The sequence below is a fragment of the Talpa occidentalis genome, unplaced genomic scaffold (assembly GCF_014898055.3).
Source record: "Talpa occidentalis isolate TD23 unplaced genomic scaffold, MPIMG_talOcc4v2.1 talOcc4.4, whole genome shotgun sequence".
Taxonomy (NCBI): domain Eukaryota; kingdom Metazoa; phylum Chordata; class Mammalia; order Eulipotyphla; family Talpidae; genus Talpa; species Talpa occidentalis.
The window spans coordinates 42984071-43002536 of NW_023604295.1; positions in this window are offsets into that span (position 1 = coordinate 42984071).

The window sequence follows — 18466 nt, forward strand, 5'->3', positions numbered from 1 at the left end:
GAGAGAGCAGAGACCTGGAAAGGTTAAGTGATGCAATCACAGAACTGGCGCTGAGCTGGTCTTCCTGGTTCTCAGGCCAGTGTGCTTGCTTTTCTCACACAGCACAAGAGTTCTCTTTTTCTTCCTCCCTGCTCTTTCCTCTATGGTTCAACCCAGATACACTACCTGCCTATTTAAATTGCAAAACATTTTGGACAAACTGTAGTCACAGGCTTTGCTCTATCACTTAGCCCTGCCAGATTATTAAAAATCCTTCTCTTGTATTTTAGAGTGCTCCCTTGCCAATCCAGGTGCTGATCACCCACTTCTGCATTTCTGCAGATGTCTCCGTTTTGTGTACTAGCTTCCAAGCTTCCTCTCACTATAATTATTTTAGAATTCACATAAATTCTGCTGGGTCTGCCCCTTCAAATTCTGCTAGCCTCATGTTGGCATTCAAAGTCCTTCATTATCTTCCCTATTCAATTGTTTGACCCTAACTTCCACTTCTTGTCCATAGATTTTTCTCTGCTTAGTCCCCTGATGGTGGCTCAAAGAGTCCAGGACATCTCTGGCTCTGGACTTTTATTGATGGGCAACACTCCAACTGAAATAGTTCTGCTTTTCCTTTCCAGGTTCTGTGCCCCTCACCAGTTGAAGGTCAAGCACAGCTCTCAGTTCTCCACCTTACATCTCTCTCATTCTATGACAGTGGTCTTGACCATGGGTTTTCCCCACTTAGAGACATAAAGGTAAAATCCTGACGCTAATTTTTTCTGTCCTGTATGTTTTGATACCCAGTAATCAGATGGACACATCTCTCATTGTCGATGGCTTGTGTGTGTGTGTGTGTGTGTGTGTGTGTGTAACAAAACATATTTCTAGGCTCATTGGCTTAGTCACTGAATGGTCATTTTTAGAGTGCCTTCTTAATTTTATTTTCTCCTGTTCTATGGCAGTTTCAACCCAAGCTTCTGTCTTGTAGCAGTCTAAATGATTGTGAGTATGTGCCAAATCACAGTATTTTTCTTTATAATCTTTAGTCTCTTCTTATATTAGTTGTTGTTTCCTACCAAGTATAGATCAATATTACTAACTCAGGACCCGTGTTTCAGTTGGTAATGGTGGCAATGGGGAATGGGGTAGTGATGGAACTGGTGTGGCTATGAGTGCCCTGGAGGACAGGGTGGTGGTTTATAGTCTGGATTTTGAAGCCTAAACTTCAGTTCCTCATCAAAAGTACTGAGGTGCCAGTATTAACAGAGCTGCTATTTTAAAGATTATGATGCACATGAAGCACTTGACATGCAGTTAATGGCTACTGTTGTGTAATAATATGCAGTATGTTGTCACACATGTAATGATGTATTATACAAATATGTATTGAATACCCCTGGTTTTGGATTCACAGTTAGGAGAGAATGCAGTTCCCACATGTCTGCCCCAATCCCACATATATTCCCAGCAAATTTGGGCAAAGATGTGGTCCACATTCTCATACCTCCATTGCACTGTAATACCTTTCTGAACTGTTTCCACCATTCCCTCTACTCTCCCTGCTTCCTATCCCTTGGATAGGTTCTGGAACTTTGAGAGGTCCTTTGGAGTCATTCTCTACCTCCTTTGAGTATGGAGGTGGATCCAGGCCAGGAGCTTCTGGCTCTAGGACTATGACCAGGTATCAGCAGGGTGCAAGGTTTCCATAGTGAAGGAGACATCCTGATTTTCTATTTCCCCAGAGGCACTAGTCACCAACAGTCAACCCTCCACCCCCCAACAACCCTCTTTTATACTGGGGTCCTGTTGAAGCAGTAAAATTACAGCTTAAAATCACCATTGCTTTTCAACCACTAAGCACCAGGTCATGCTGAGTGGTCAAAGAAAAAGACTAAAGCCATACCACCCTGAATGTGCCTGAGCTTGTCAATGAGAACAGCAAGAGTGATAGTTTCCTTTGCTTGAACATGACACTAAATCTGAGAAATTTCAGGACTTTTAAAAAGAATGGAATTAGTGGCTAATGAGAGCTCGTTGCTGGGCTGCCTTCTCTTCCCCATGATAAACTGTACTCTCCAGTCTTTTGGGTCACTCTCCTGCTTCTAAGAAGCAAAATATGAGACAAAGGATACAATAAAGGACAAAAACTCTCTTGTCTTCTCAACCATAAAGGCAGGTGTGGCCAGAGTTTGTTCTGCACTTGGGCTGAGAGGACATTTCACAGGGTTAAAACATATTTTCTAGTCTTCTCTAAAATCATGTTCCTCTGGTGAGATCGGGACTCTTGAGGACCTCTGAGAATTTCCGTCAAAGTAGGATGTGGCATAAAGCCTCAGCCCAGATCCTACACCTGCCTTAAGAGTGAAGGTTAAACAGAAATTAAATGACGCATCACGTCTAACGAGGGTTTGAGGGGGACGGTCAGTGTCCTCACAGCAGGTACAGCCGTCTTCCTTCCCTGCCCTGTGGGCAGAAGGCACTGGGATCCCAGGCCAGCGGCTGCTTCTTTTCAGGCAAAGGGCAGGAAGTAGAGGTCCATCACCTGCTGGGTTTCTGGGAACAACCCTGTGTCTCTGTGTGAGGTTCCCACACTTCAACACAGCTGCTGCTTGCAGCTGCGAGGTGGATTTTTAAAAAACCTTAACACATGAAGCTTGAGAAAAGAAAGCCTCCCTACACATCAGGGCAGCTGAGAAGTATAGCAGGAAATTCACAATTCATTCCCTAGGCACAGAGCCACTGTGCTACATGTGCCATAAATGCCAATGTATTTCCCCCGGCTTAATGTTGACCTTAGATTCATTGGCAAAGGAAAGAGAATATGAAAGACCTCAGTGTTTAGTTTTACCCTTCCTATACCAGAAAGAGAAAATGAAGAATGAAATACTGAGCACTAGAGTAAAAGAGAATTATTAGTAAATGTGCAAAAATCAAATGTTAGTAATCCAGGAATTGTGGGGCCTTCCTTGTGTATATTCTTACGAACTGCAAAATCATAGAGAAAAAGTATAGACATCACCTGTGACCTTAAAACTAAACTGAATCTTCTTTGTTCATAACAAATTCTCACAAATATCTTCTACCACCTGCCTCTCCAAACTTACCTTCTGCCACAGACCCAGCCATACAGATTGCCAGCCCTGAACATTCAGGTGCCTTTGGGCAACACTCCCCTCCAGCTTGGACAGTCTCCCTGCACCCCAGGCCCCACCTGCTACATTCTCCCACTCCTATATGTTTGAACTCAATTTCAATATGCACTAATTAATTATCTAATTTATTCATTCAATGAATATTTATTGATGCTTGCTCTTTGCCAAGTACTATTTTAGGTGCTGGGGAGTCAGCACTGAACAAAAATTAACACTTCAGCGCTCATAGGTCTGCATGTTTGTAAGGGGAGGCAGGCCATGTAAGTGGACAAAATAAACAGAACTTTAGAGTGTTAGTGATGAGTGCTAAAGAGGAAAATAAAGCAAGGGAAGAGTATAGGAAATCTGGTGCTGGGGGTGCATTTGGGGGTTGGCTCATAGCTTGCACATCTTCTGCAAGGAGTCCCCAAACCCCACTCTCTTAGAATTGCTTCTTTGTGTAGGTTATGTACCTGTGTAGGTTATATGGACCTGTGTAGGTTATATGGACCTGTGTAGGTTATATGGACCTCTATTACAGAAGTATATGAACACACACTTCTTTGTATTTATGTATGGGCTATTTACATATAGACTCGGGATCCCTAGGTGCTCTGAGTCTTTCAACTACAGCCCCTAGACATGCTTTGCACTCAATCTATTTACAAAGTGTTTCCTGAACACAGAGAGAACTCTGTCCACAGAAGTCAGGCTCAAATGGACCCTTGCTTTTGTTTTTCCCCTTGGTTTTCTTTTTCTTTTCCCTTTCCCTACTTGGTTTACTTTCCTGTTTGCAAAACAGGTTTTCTTAACACACTCTCTTGTCTAATATATTATTGTAAATTAATTTCCCTTCCACCAATTACTACGGGATGACAAACTTTCATCTCTCATGGAAACTCATCTGCAGAAAAAATAATATAATTCTTCAATTTAATAGAGGGAACCTTCCGTGGTGTTTTAAAAATATGACAATAGTGTGAAATATTTCCTTAAAATGAAGGTTCACTTAAACAGAGGGAGTCTTTGTTTAGCAAGTTTATTTTTTTATTTTTTTATTTTTTTTTTTAAATAGAGGCATGTTTTTATTTTATTTATTTGTTTGTTTTGTTTTTGTTTATACATGCACTGGGTACAGTCAGAAGGGCGGGAGGGTGAGAGAATTCACCAGAGCCAGAGTGGGGAGCAGAGCAGGCAGAAGGACCGAAGTACACTGCTGAGGGGAGCAGCGGGCGGCAGGAGAGGTCTGCGCGCCATGTGGGACCCTCCTCCGGTGGCCGGGGAGCAGCCGGGGATCGAACCGGCGCCGCAGAGGCCGCGGGCAGCTTCGCAACCCAGCGCTCAACCGCTGCGCCACAGGGGAGGCCCTGTTTAGCAAGTTTAAAGCGATGATAAAATGGTAAGAAATAATATAAAAATTGAAGGTGTTACAAAAGAACCATAGAAGTCCAAATTTAATTAACTGTCTATTTAAAAAACCAGCAAGTATCTAGAATATGCCATGTTTTTATTATTTAAAATCATTGTCTTAAGTTTTTGTTCAAAAAAATAAAAATTTGAATACAATAAAAAAAGACCACTAATTCTTTGATACCATCTTTCAGTGGTACCAAGATTTAATTGTGGTATCAGTGCCTAATTTCCTCAACTTGAGTGTGAACTGGATTAGTGACTTGCTTCTAATGAATAGAATATGTGGGAAGTGTTGATGTGTGCTGCCTGAAGCTAGCAGACAAAAAGCATTGCAGCTTCTTCTTGTTCTCTCTTGGATTGTTGGCTTTAGGGGAAGCCAGCTCCCATGTCCTGAGGACACTTAAAGGGGATGTCCACACAGTGAGTCGAGGTGTCCTGGCAAGAGGTGTGAGCCAGAGCTGTCTGGAAAGTAGGTCTCCTAGCCCAGTCAAGTCTTCAGAGATTGCAGCTCTGGCTGACATCTTGGTGTAACCTTATGAGAAATCTGAGCAGGAACCACCCAGCTAAGCCACTTTTGGATTTCTGGCCCACAGAAACTGTAACAAATGTTTGTTGTTTTTAGCTGCTAACCTTTGAGGTAATTTGTTATGCTACAAGAGATAACTGAGAGTTCCATCTTGTTCTGTCACTGACACTGAGGAAATCATTTTATCTCCCTAAACCTTAGTTCCTCAGCTGTAAGTAAAGGAGCTCTGGGTCAGAAGAGTCTCACAGTTCTCAGACCAGCTCTCTGTTCAGAGACCTCGGAACAAAACTCTCCAGAATAATGTCACTTGGGTCAGTGGTGTGTTCAAACTGCATTCTGGGAAGTGATATTCGACTTAGGGATAGACAAAATTCCACAAACAGAAGATTTTATTTTCAGGAGGGGCCTAGAAAGGCAAAACACATTAAAGGGATGTGGTGCATCCTAGTTGATGATGCGTTCTCAAGCATTATTTCATTTAATGCAGAATTTTTCATTTTTCAGAGAGGAGGTTGAGGTTCAGACAGTTTTGGTAACTGGCTTAATGTCATACTGTTACAAATTCTGGAGCTGGGAACTAAACCACAAACTCCTAGTTGTTAAACTCTACTTTCCATTACTCTCAGCCGCCTCCCTGATGATTTGATCATGTTCCACAGGAAGCAGGGTAAGGAACATTGCCTGTCATGGCTGTGACTCCTACACCCTGCACAGAGCTCTGGTTGGCCTCAGATGGCAGCCTCCATCTGTCCAGCGCCCAAGAAGTTCGGACCAGAACGGGCTTCTGACCATAGAAAGCTACCCTAAAGGCTGCTCAGTGACAAATGACAGGAGCTTGGGCAAAAACATGAGTGTGGCCATTTAGATTCCATCTCTCCACAGTGTGGACTAGGAAACAGTGAAAATGACACACTTATCTGAGGGTAGTAAAGGTTTTAGTGAGGGGAAGAGAGGTCAGAGGGACCATAAGGGACACAGGCAAGCTGAGGTTAAGGGGGAACAGAAACTCAGCGTGCGCACACGTGATAAGGAAAGAGATACACAAAGTATGTGAAGACCAGTTGGCAGGAGGACAGGATAAAGCAGATACGGGTAAAGTAGCTTAAAGTTGAACTGTAAGCGAGATCCCTATAATCATCCTGGTTAATCTAAGATCATCCTCCAGATGCAGGGTCCACAAGGCCCACTACTGTGGCCACTGATATTTATTTGATGCCTATGAGATGCCATTTTCCTCAATAGTCCTGGCTCTAGCCGCCTATTCCCTGAGCCATTGAGGGAGTTCTTAACCTTTCAACTTACATTTACCCAGAACTGGCATGGTTGATGTGAAATTTAAAAAACAAGATAGTGTGATTATAAAATTTCAAGAATCTTAAGAGTTAGATGAAACAAAACACACACACAAGGACCTATAGATTCTGACAATTAAACAATAAAATTACTTGTGACACAAAAAAGTAGATTGTATTTCATGGCACTGAGACATAGGAATGATCTGGTCCTCACGAAACTAATTGTGCAAAAGAACTGATAATCAGTCCAGAGCAAAGTAATACAAAGACCAGCCAAGACCAACATAGGTGCTGAGCTCTGTAGTGGGGTCTGACAGGCAGACCATTAGAGAACAGGCTTGCGAATGTGTATTGGGCTGGAAAGAAGCCAGTGATTCATAAAAGGCTTCATTTTGTTAAATGGTGCCTATCGAGGAACCCTTGATCTGCCAAAAATTTGACCTTCTAGCACCGAAGAGATAGACACAGTGCAAAGAGTTCCTGGACTAAAAATGAGTGGTCCTGGACATGGTTCCCAGTTCTGTCACTTAGTTGCTATGTGGCTTGGACAAGAAATTCAACTTTCTTAGTCACAGCGACTCCAAATATAAAACAAAAAGGATGCACAAAAAGACCTTCAAGGCCCACTGCAGCTCTAAGATTGCATAAATGTGATTCAAAGATTCTCAGACACTTGTGCATGTACATATATAGTAACCACATCACCACATTACAGCTAACCAGGACACATGGACCTGGTCATGTGAGTCTTTAAATCAGAATAGTTCCATAAACTACTTTATATAGACACCTGGGCACACGGCTCTCCAGGCCTGCATTCTTCTCTCAAAAGGGCCTGAATGGGTGACTAAAAATATAAGGAGCTTCTTTGCATGGTTCATTTCTAATTTCCTCATTTACTTTTAAAATAATTTAAGGTCAAATGTATAAATGTTTACATAACTTCTCTGACCTCTTGGCTTTCTTCTTTCTTACTCCTTTAAAAGCATTTGGGAAAGCCAAACATTTTCTAGCTTTTTTCTTGCAGGTTTTCCTGTGATCACACCCCCTTTTTTATTCAGCACCTCATTAAACCCCCAGGCAAAGAATTTATATCCCTTTCCAACTTAGCTTTAAGCTAATCCCTAAAATATGCTGCCGGCTGGGTTGTGAAGGGGTGCATCTGGTCTGGGGTCTCAATGAGACATGATGAGCTGGTGGAAAGGTATTTATGTAACTTAATGTCATGGTCATAATTTCTTTCTTTCTTTTTTTTTTTTTTTTGGTGGGACCCTCTTCGGAGGCCGAGGAACGAACCGGCACTGCAGAGGCTGCGGGCAGCCTCACAGCCCAGCACTCAACCGCTGTGCCACCAGGGGAGGCCCACATGGTCATAATTTCTAATGGAACAACATTCAGTGTTTTAGAACTTCCAGTCCTTTGCCTCTCGGCAGGGAGAGGATTTGGAATGTTGTGGGCTATTCCTCTGAGAGGATCTATGCATTTCAGAAAGATCTGTCAGCCCCTAGTAGGTATAAAAAGACTAAAAGCAGGAGGGAGGTTTGCAGTGCATTGTAATATCCTTGAAATGGCAAGAAGATTCCCCCCTAAAGCCCTCTAAAACCATTTTAGTGTATTTCCTGAAAACCCCATCTGACTGCTTCCTGGGCTCCATCCTCTTTATCTGCAGGCTACAAGCCACTTCCCCATGGCTGCCTCTTTCTTTGGAATTGACTCATACTGAGCCATCAGGGCCTGCACAGACCTCGGGTGGCACTCTCACCATGGACTCCACCAGACCTCAGGACACCATGTGACAGCACAGAGATGATGGGGGTTGGGGTGGGCACTTGGCCTATAGTCAAGAGTCCAGTTTGCTATCTGGTTCTGTCCATAGTCAGTGACGTTGGGCAAGCCATTGGATCCCCCTGGGCCTAGCTATTTAGGTATACATGAGAGCATTGCGTACCTGAAAAAAATAAATAAAAGCATCTTTCAGCTCTAACTTTCTGTTCAGATTCAAAGTTTGCCTGTCACTGAGGACTCCAGGCAAGTGTGTCCAGTCACTCTGAGCTCTGTGGCTCTTCGGGTACCAACACTTGCACTGCTACAGGGCTGTCATTCTGAAAGGTGTTTTGCTTAAATCTCCATAATTTTTAAATCGGATTTTATCAACTTACCATTATTTACAAAACTGTATGATGTGGGGAGTGTGATTTCACACCTCAACACGTGTATATATGCTCACTCATCCTCCCTCAAGATTTTAGCACCATTACACTATCAAGTTGACCTTCTCTACCCTCCCCTCACAGACCCTTCCTCTTTGGTAACCACCATATTTTAGAGAGACTTAGAGCTATTTTTGTTGTGTTGAATCTCCATATTTAGCTTTAACATTTTGACATTACCTTATCCTTCTGAAAGAAATGGGGGAAAGTCTGTTTCCCTCCCACTCCAGAGATAACATCTCCTACTTGCCATTTAAATTTCTCTTGCTAAAAGTTTCGTGATGGAAAATTCTCTTGTCTTCTGTTAGTGTCACTGCTGCCCTTGAATATCCAGCATATATTTAAGAACTTATCCAAGTCTCCCTCTCTCTCTCTCTCTCTCTCTCACCCCCCCAACCCCCACATGCACACACACATACTCTTCAGCTATTCAGTGACATCTTCCTTGGTTTCTGTATCAAGGTCACTCAAAATCATTCTTGAAAGAGGGGAATGACCATATGCTAAAATCACATGCTGAGAGAAGGCAGAGTTGGGAGTAGGCACAATTCAAATGTCAATCCATGCAGTTTAAGAAAAACATACCCTGGTATACTTGCTCTTTTCAAAAACTCAAATGCTATTTCACCTAACATGTTTACCTTTTTGTTCTTGCTGTCAGAAAATCTGAAGACAAATTCACTTCTAATACCTCGGTGGGGACTTTGAGATTGCTCACAACTCCTTGCTCATTCCTTTTCTGATTTCCTCATTACATTGATATTATTCTCTTCTAAACCCTTTACATACCTTTTGAACCAACAAACCAACAACAGTAGCTTACTCACTACTTTATGCGAAAAGAGAGGTCATAACATATGAACACCCTTAACTTCTTGCTTTTATTCCTCCATTGCCTAGAACACCAGATCCAAATCCCTGTGTATATAATTTAAAGCCTCTCTGATTCAACACCTCATTCTTTCCATCTCAACTGTTACCAAGACGGACCCTGAGCGCCAAGTCATCCCTCCTCCAAACATACCAGAATTTTCCCAACTCTCTCACTTTTACTTATGCGGCTTTCTCAGTCTGAAATGGGTCCTACCTCCCTCTCCCAACCACACCCCTTTTGTCTTCTGGAAATCCTTTTCCATATTTAAGTCCAGCTCAATGCAGCCTCGCCCATGCACCCCTCCACAAGCAGCTCGTAACCCTGCCATCACCAGCAGCAGTTCTAGTAATTTCTTCCCTGCCTTTCTAGTAGAATGCTCTTTGTACCGCTATCATAGCACATCTTGTCTTGAGTATTTGTCTCCATTTCTTTGTCTTTATATGGATTGAAAGTGCCTTAACAGTAGAGTCTGCGAGATTTTTAAAAGTTCTTAGACAGGGCCTCCCTGGTGGCGCAGTGGGTTGAGTGCAGCGCTGTGAAGATGTCTGCAGCCTCTGCAGTGCGGGTTTGATTCCCAGCCGGCCAGGAAGATTCCCACATGGCATGACAGACCTCTCCTGTCTCGCCCGCTGCTCCCCTCAGCAATATATTTCAATAGATCTGCCTGTTCTGCTCCCCACTCTGTCTCTGGTGAATCCTCTCACCCTCCTGTGCCTCTGGCCTGTGCCCCAGCTATTGTATAAATAAAAAATAAATCTTTAGGAAAAAAAAAGTTCTTAGACAGAAAGGATTTTCAATTATCATCATTTGAATTTGCTGAAGCAGAAGGAAAGTGTTATATACTCTGTTGCATCACATTTAAAAAAACTTCCACATCCCTGCTTCCATCACGTGGACTCTCACGTTTAATTTTTAAATTTCACACCTTTCTTATTGCTTTAATTAAACCCTCTAAACTTCTTTTGGAAATAAATAAGAGTATTATTTTAATATGTTTCTGAACAAAATAAGCACAAAATGTGGAGGAGGGAGTTAATTAGAGAGATGTACAATGGATTGGCACTAGCTATTTTTCAGATAAGAGAAAGACTTCTAGGTGTCTCCTAAAGAACATTCTGCCGTTGTTTATTAATAAAAGGCTCATGGAGGTGGTGGTGGTGGGAGAGGATGAGGAGGGCACATTACCACCCAGTAAAAAACTATATTCCCCAGGTTCCCTTGCAGCTAAAGTAGCCATGTTATCAAGCTTTGGCCAATGAGCTATAAGGCTGAGAGTTATAACTAGTTTCCTTAAGGTGAGAAAGATGACAATTCTCCTTTGTCCAACCTGCTCCCTGAACCACCTGCCATCTTGGACTCTGATTTAGATCCAACTGCAGGAATGGTGGAGGAACAAGCTAGAAGGAGCTTGGGTACTTAATGATTTTGTGGGTCCTCTCCACCAGTCTTACACTACTTATCTTCAGGTGTCTGCTATGTGCAAGAAAAATAAACTTCCATCTTATTTAAGCCAGTGTAACTTGTAGCTTTTGTACATAGCCAAAGTCTTCTAATCTTAACTGATAAAGATGACATGATCTTAATAAGTTAGAGAGGAGGAAGTTTGGAAATTTTTTTTTTTGTGGGACCCTCACCGGCGGCTGGGGAACCCTCACAGCCCAGCACTCAACCGCTGCACCACCAGGGGAGGCCCTGGAAATGTTTTCTTAATCTCCACATTTTTTAAAATTCTGATCAGAAGAGAAAAGTAAACTCAAAAGAAGTTTGAGAATGGCCCATATCAAAAAGACCAGAAACAAGTGTTGTAGAGGGTTTGGAGAAAAAGGAACCTTCATATACTGTTGGTGGGAAAGTAGACAAGTCCAACCCCTATAGAAAATAGTATGGAGTTTTCTCAGAACATTAAAAATAGATCTACTCCATGATCCAGGAATTCCACTCCTGGGTATCTACTGGAAGAATACAGAAACACTAATTCAAAGAGTCATATACACTTGTGTATTCACTGCAGCACCATTATTACAAGAGCCAAGTTAGTTACAGAAACAATTTAAGTGTCTAATGACAGATGAGTGGATTAAGAAGATGTGGTATATATACACAATAGAATGCTACTCAGTCATAAGAAAAGATGAAATCTTGCCATTTATGACAACATGGGCAGATATGGAAGGGGTTATGCTAAGCAAAATAAGTCAGAAAGAGAAAAACAAATACCAGATGGTTTCACTCATACGTGGAATATAAAGAACAAAGCAGACGAACAGACAAAACTAAGCCCAAACAAACTCTGGAAATCTGACTGCAGAGCTGAGGTTACCAGAGGAGGAAGTCTGGGGAGTAAAGAGCCCAGGGGGAAGGGGACCCAATGGCCTTTGGTGCTTAGCTATTGGGGGTGGGATGGTAATGCATATCTGGAGAGAGTAGCCCTATGCCCTTAAATCATATACAGTGTTACAAACTGAGGTTACTTCAATAAAAATAATTTAAAAAGTAAGTTGGGTTAAAGAACCATATCTCTTTGACAAGAGAAGGCAGAGAGCGAGTGAAATACTACAGAACTAATTCTGAGAGCCTAGCAGACAGCAGAGCTGAGATCTCTGATCAAATTTCAAATGACCAAGGCAGAGTGAAGGGGTGTTTTCACACAGTTCATGTCACAGTATTCTTAGATAACTTACATAATGCTGGTACAAGCAGAGCCCAGAAGGGCTCTGCCTAAAAGAAAAGATTATTAAAAATCTGTGAATCAGCATAAGAAGTAAACATAGGACAATTAGGAGTGACTGATGATGACTTAGATTCAGAGAGAATATCTGTTTAAAATATACACCCTTCAAATTTGCTTCATATTAAATATATTAACGTTCATGAGCTTAATATCTACAAGGATGTTTTCAAGTTTATAGTGTTAGAAAACTTTTCTTTATATGAAACAGTCCGCTATTTGCCTAACTGACTGCACAATCATGTAGTTTTTTTAAAAAAATTTACATTCCTGAGGAGACTCTTTTTAATGCTTTCCCACTTGTTAAAAGGCCCAAATAGTTCCCTGGCAGCAGCTGCAAAAATTGCAGGAAAAGTGCCATGATAGGATAATTAGCCTAGGCTTGAATTTCAGACCCATTAAATAGTGATGAATACCAATCAACTAAGTTTTAACCCAAAAATCAGTCCAGCACCTCTACCAGTCATCTCCTTTCTAGTCTTTATCCTGAGTGAAAGCACTTTATTTCCAAGTTTCCTCAAGCCCCAGACTTCTGTGAGGTTCCTGTCCTCTGGAAGATCACACAGTCAGCAGTCACGTTGCGTGCCCACCATATACTTGCATGTACTTGTCTTCGATAGCTAGCAAGCTCTGTGTTCTTTGATGAACTTTAATAGTGCAGCCTATAAATGCCCCACCTGCCCTGGAAACCACCCTCCTGTGGATATCAGTCCCCAGAGTCTCTCCTGCACAGGAAGTCTAAGTCTAGACAACTTCTCCAGCCTGTTTTCACCTGACCTGCCCAGTGTCCAGTACCACAAGTTCAAACCATGGGAGCCTTTTTCATCCTATGTTTCTTTGGGCTCTGCTGGTCCTAGTTCTTAACCTTAACTGACCATTCCAGATGCATGAAAAATACTTTCCATTCCTCTTTTTCTCTGCCAACCAATTCTCTCCCACTCTAAATTCACAGGTTTATCTCCTTCAGGGAGTCTTCCTAAGAGAACATAATCTAGGTTTCTGTATATGTATCCAGTAACCTTACATTTTCTGCCATTTAATGAAGCAAATGTACTTCATTAATATACTTTTTTTGGTAATTAATATAGTAACTCAAAAAAAAAGTGTTAGGATGATATAGCTTTATCTATCTTTCTGTCTATCCATCCATCCCATTTGTATATTTGTATTTAAAATGCATTTCTTAGAGGCAGCATATATTTTGATCTTTTCAAAACATACAATCTGACAGTCTTTTAGCATGTTTATAATTAGCATGTTTATATTATTTATCATGATTATGATTGGGTTTTAGTTTATTTTCTTGCTTTGTTTTCTATGTTTCTCTTCAGTTCTTTATTCTGCTTTTCTGCTTTCTTCTGGACTGCCTTCTTCTGAGAATGTCTTATGATTCCATTTTATTGCCTTTGTTGGTTTATATTACGGGCTGAATTGTGTCTGTTCCAATTTCATACGTTGACCTCCTAACTCACAATGTGATTGAATATGGAGATAGGGTCTTTAAGGAGGTAATTAGGGTTAACTCAGGTCGTAAGAGATACCTCTCATCCAGCAGAACTGGGGTTCTTACAAGAAGTAGAATGGACAGCCAATCTTCCTTCATGTGATGCAGAGGAAAGGCCGTGTGAGGGCATAGGGAGCACGTCAGGAAGAGAGCTCTCACCAGAAAACAAATTTGCCCCCACCTGAATCATGGGCCTCTAGAACTGTGAGAAAATAAATGAGTTGGTGCCCAAACCGTGGTATTTTGTTATGGTAGACCAAGCAGGTTAAGGCAGATTATAGACTGTAAATCTGTTATTTTAGTAGTGGTGTTAGCATTTATGGTCCTTATTTAAGTGATCGGTCTACCTTTAGGCGGTATCATACCACTTCATGATGGGAGAAGAACCTCACAACAGTACATTTCCATTTTCCCTTCCCATGATGCTGGTAGTGTATATAGCTCACATTTACACGTGTTACAAACTACGCACGTCATTGCTATTGCATTTGTTTAAATATCCAATTACTTCTTTTTCTCTTTTTAAATTCCCCCAGTTTTTCACTTTCATTTTTAAATTCATTAGATATATCAGCTGCCTTCCAAACTATTGCAAATGACAGTTTTCTAAATGTCTCACACAACATAGGTTTCCATTTTTCTAGCTTCCTAGAGCACTTTTCTCCATCCCCAGTTTATCTCCAAAGCAATACCACATATTTTCTTCTGATATTGTTTTCTTTCTTTTGAAACAATTTTGGTATGGCAGCACCCCAATTCTCAGTAGCAATTTTATAATAGCCTTGCTTTGCTGGAGTAATAAACACACTTCATAATAAAAGTGTAAAGAACAAGAGAGCTAAAAATAGTTACATTTATCAGACACTAATATTTCTATCTGTTAATATTTAGTTGGTGTGTCTTTTTCCATTCCTTTGTTTTCAGATTCACTGTTTTAGACCTGTATCTCTCTCGCAGCGTATACTTGCCTTCTGATTAAAAGGTCCATTTGGAAAGTGTTTTTATTTAAATTAATGCACTACATCCCTTTGCATTTATGGTGAGTAACATTAACTTGAACTTCTTTCTGATTTTTGTTGTTGTTTGCATTTTCTGTCTGCCACAAATTCTCTGTGCATCTTTTTTCCTTTGCTCTCTTGTATTGATCAAGATTGCTTTGTTCTTTCCTCTAACGGTACTGAAGTTATATATTCTATTGCTATTCTTTATTTATTTTTAAATTTTATTTTATATATTTTTTTACATCATTTTTCATTTTTGCACAATGTATGCATTTTCATCTTGGTTATAGTCCCCATATAATTCCCATCCCCTGTGTTTTGATCCTACTCCCTCCTCCATGCCCCCCATAGTGTGTCTCTGGTTTATAGTTGCTTGTTGATTTTGATTTTTACTTTATTATAATTTGTCTTTTTCCTGGTCCCTTATTTAGGTTTTCTAAATCACTGCTATGAGTGAGACCATCCGGTATTTTCATTTTTCTTTCTGGCTTATTTCGTGGAGCATGATCCCTTCCAGCTCCATCCATGTTGCTGCAACTATTGCTGTTCTTTAGATGGCTATCCTCATATCATCCTTACAAATTTATACATATATATATTTAAGATTTATTTATTTATTTATACAAGCACTGGGTACAGTCAGAAGCATGGGAGGGTGAGAGAATTCACCAGAGCCAGAGCAGGGAGCAGAACAGGCAGAAGGACCGAAGTACTCTGCTGAGGGGAGCAGCGGGCGGCAGGAGAGGTCTGTGTGCCATGTGGGACCCTAGCCCTGCAGCCGGGGATTGAACCTGCGCTGCAGAGGCTGCGGGCAGCTTCGCAACTCAGCACTCAACCGCTGCGCCACGGGGAGGCCCAAATTTATATATTTTTAACAAGGCCTAAGTTAATTCTCACTTCTATCCTATTCTCAAGTCTAGCAAGGATCTATCTGAGCTTTCTTACCCTCAGAACACTCCATTTTGTTTCCAATGGTTTTTATTCTTTTTATTCTTATTATTTGTACTTGACATTAGATTATATTAACCCAAATGTTTACTGTTTCTTTTACTTACAATGCCTTTTTTTTGCATCTTATTGCTCCCTTTGAGGTTCAATTTGCCCTTTAAGGATTTATGAATAGTAAAGTTTCTAAATTGTCTATTGAAAATATGGATTACGTTCTTACACTTAAGTAAAACATCCTTCCAAATACTAGTCAGTACTCTACAATACAGGATTTAATGAGTTCATATCTCTACTGTGTACCTACTGTGCAAAATCTGATTCCAGATGCTATCTGAAGTAATGAACTAACTGCTAAAGAATGGAAGGACTCATGTCTCACTAGACTCATCAGGACACTGTACTCTCAAAAACTGGTTCCCTAAGTTTGAAAAAGGTGTCAGGAACAAGAAGCCTTCTCATCTTTATACTCTGACTGGACATTGACATTAGCACTGACCCAACATGTATAGTCATGGGCAGGACCTGGTAGAAATTAGTTAGTGGGGGTAACAGAAAGAAAACAATGAATTAAACATGAATAACATTAATTCAATGTATATTCTTGAAATTCACATATACACAGACACACATAGTTGTTAAATAGATCCAAAATCTGAACTAAAATGTTAGAGCCAAAATGCTACTAATCAAGTTAGTGTCAAAATACAAATTATTTGCAAATATGACTTGATATTAATTAACTGCTAATGTCATTCTGGTGTTTACCAAATATTTCTGGATCTGCCTTTTGGACACACAACTCAATTGCTTTTCAGGCTTCTGTTGACTGAGTAGATTTATGTGACTAGTTGTGACCATTAAGTAAGTTATCTCCAGGTTAGATCATTTAATTATGGGTTATGATGCTGCAGAATTCTCCTTCTCTCTGGGAGGATAATTGGCAACTTTAGAAACTGGTCCATCAGGCTGAGTTCCTTACCCCCTAAGATGAGCAAGACTCCCTGCCTATCCTTAACGAACATGTAGTGTTAGCAAGAAATAAATCTTTGTTTTAAGGCACCTATATTTTTAGAGTTGTCTGTTACCACAGCATAACCTAGCTTATCCTGACAGGTACATCTGCTTTCTTCTTCTTCTTTGGATGGAATTGTCTTAGGGATGAGCATTGGGAGGAGTACAGGAGCACTTGAGAGAACAGCAGGACAATAACATTTAAGAAGGGAGAGATAAAATGGGGTCATTCTAAGACAAATGTAAATATAAATAGATTTAATGTAATTTGGGCAGACTTACTGGATTTTGTTGTTGTTACTAGTACTGCCATGACTAGTATAATTAATTTTATTATTTAGTTATTCATGTATGTATGTATGTATCAACATTTGAGGCAACATTGATTTGCATCACTGTTTGTGGGTTAGAAGTATAGGATCTCCCCCTTCAGGTGTTGTTATGATACCACACCCACCACTAAATCACCCATAGTCCACCACCATAGTCCACTATGCTCTCTCTCCATTTCTCAGTTTTTATTTATTTATTTATTTATTTATTTATTTTTTAATAGAGGCATGTTTTTATTTATTTATTTGTTTGTTTGTTTTGTTTATACATGCACTGGGTGGGTACAGTCAGAAGTGCGGGAGGGTGAGAGAATTCACCAGAGCCAGAGCGGGGAGCAGAGCAGGCAGAAGGACCGAAGTACACTGCTGAGGGGAGCAGCGGGCGGCAGGAGAGGTCTGCGCGCCAAGCGGGACCCTCCTCAGGTGGCCGGGCAGCAGCCGGGGATCGAACCAGCGCCGCAGAGGCTGCGGGCAGCTTCGCAACCCAGCGCTCAACCTCTGCGCCACTGGGGAGGCCCCATTTCTCAGTTTTTAAAAACAAGCTGAAGATTACTGCCATTCATGCCATGGACTCATCCTTGGTGTTGGATAGAGACACAAAGGAAGAAGCTAGATCATTCCAGTTTTTGGATCTCTCAGTCTAATGTTAAAAGCTATTCCTAGCCTATTGTGTGATTGTTGCTTTTTGAGTATTTATATTTCCTCTTTCCAACTGGACAATGCAATCCTTGTAGTCGAGGACCACCTTTTACATTCCTCCTGTGTACTTCTGGAAGGCTTAAAGCTCAGTTATAATCAAGCTGAAGGTCAGCTTCACCAGCTACCAGAGGATTGGCCTCTGAACCCACTGTTGACCGTTCTTGGGTTGACTCACAACACATCAATTCTCACATTTTTATTTCCGGGGCTTCAGAAAAGCTTAATGAGAATGATGGGCATGGGGGTGGGTCATAGCAGAGGGAAGTGCATTTTCAATCAACTCTTTGTAACTTCAGTCCTTCTTATCAGCAACCACCACAGTGAAGCAAACCAAATGGGAAACATTTCTCAAATGCAACATCTCATAACAATTGCTTCATATTTGGGGACATGTGCTCTGTTGGATTTATTCTCCTGGTTCAGGTGCTTTTCCTTTTCAATTGTCGCACTTGCCATTCTTAATTTGAAATGATTTACAGAGCCCCCGAAAGTCAAGTGGTACACATACAAACTAATATGTGGCTAATAAAATGTGTTAAGGAAAATGTTGGCATTTATCAGGATTCTTTGAATTGCCAGTAACTTAACCACATGAGTTTCCCACACCTGGCTGTGTACCCAGGCTTCCACTCTCCGCTTGCTCCTCTGATTATTATGGAGTTTCTTTGTTAATTTTCAATTGCTTTCCCAATTTATCAGGGAAAGTCCAAAAGGCCTGTTTATCAAGGCCAGGAGACAGCTGACCCAGACCAGGCACGGGCAGAAACCCCTTGCTGAGCTCACATGCTGATCCAAGAAAACAGAAAATAACCAAATGA